Source organism: Austrofundulus limnaeus, unplaced genomic scaffold (genome assembly GCF_001266775.1).
Source record: "Austrofundulus limnaeus strain Quisiro unplaced genomic scaffold, Austrofundulus_limnaeus-1.0 Scaffold252, whole genome shotgun sequence".
Classification (NCBI taxonomy): Eukaryota; Metazoa; Chordata; class Actinopteri; order Cyprinodontiformes; family Rivulidae; genus Austrofundulus; species Austrofundulus limnaeus.
Window position 1 is genome coordinate 244,482 of NW_013952654.1, and position 1,368 is coordinate 245,849.

Genomic DNA, 1,368 nt, shown 5'->3' on the forward strand with positions numbered 1-1,368 from the left:
TGACATAGATACTTTCTTATGGTATAGTATTTAAATATGTGCCTGAGAAACACATAATTTTGGTCTTTTAATCCTCGTTTCGATGCGATGGGTCACATTTATGGCCTGCCATACAGATAGTGACATACAGTAAATCTCACCTCAATGCAAACACAACTTTTAAAGTATTCTTAAACATCATTAGATAAATGACTGTTTTTAAGGTTTAGATGTTATGTGTGTGATAAGGAGTCAAACACAGTTTCAGTTTTATTTTATTGATAATTCAGTTTATATCTCAGAACAGATTAAACTTGTCGAGCACTTCAATAAAACCTTTCTAACCCTTGCCTCCTGCAGGATTCTCTGAGTCGTTGAAAGCTCAGTTTAAAGTTTCAGTCACTGTCATTTTTTTTTTCTGTCATGTCTGGCCTCAAATCCTCAAATGCCCTTTTATTCCGCATCATATGACAAGCAAATCCTAGATAAGCAACTTGCAGCTCGCCATCTGGGATACAGTCTCACTTCAGCTTTATTGTGTTTGGCTTTGAATGAAAGTACATCCCACCTACTTTCAGTAATATAATTAAAGTCAGACAATTGTGTTTCTTTACCATCAGTCCTTGGAACGAACACCTTTTTATCAGGGTCTATAAAAAGAGTAAGTGTGATTATGTGAACGAGTAAAAGGATAAACGCTGCAGAGCTGCTGAGAAGACAARACAGGCCTCCGTCTAAATCTGCTGATGAGCGGCTGAGTGTCAGAGGGTCTCCAGTTTCCCTGCTGGGCAGAATATGTGCTTCATATGTATTCGTTTGCTTTGGATTTTAATGCACCTCACTTAGCAACCTGCAGTACAGTGTAACTGTAACCCTACTGTAATACAGTCGGCCTCATTACACTGGTTATATTACTGGACTCTGCAGTTTGCTCTGCCTCATCTGTTTGTCATTTCAGATTAAAATTAAAACAATGAAACAGTGCAGTTGTTTGGACTGATATTTTATTTATTACCTGCCACTGAAGGCAAAATGATAATAACGTCATTAATTATCTCTGTGTGTTTATTGTTAATGTGAGCTGTGTTTGTTGGTAATGTTAGCTGTGTTTGTTGTTAATGTTAGCTGTGTTTGTTGTTAATGTTAGCTGTGTTTGTTGGTAATGTTGGCTGTGTTTGTTGGTAGTGTTAGCTGTGTTTGTTGTTAATGTTAGCTGTGTTTGTTGTTAATGTTAGCTGTGTTTGTTGGTAATGTTGGCTGTGTTTGTTGGTAGTGTTAGCTGTGTTTGTTGTTAATGTTAGCTGTGTTTGTTGTTAATGTTAGCTGTGTTTGTTGTTAATGTTAGCTGTGTTCGTTGTTAATGTTAGCTGTGTTCGTTGGTAATGTTAG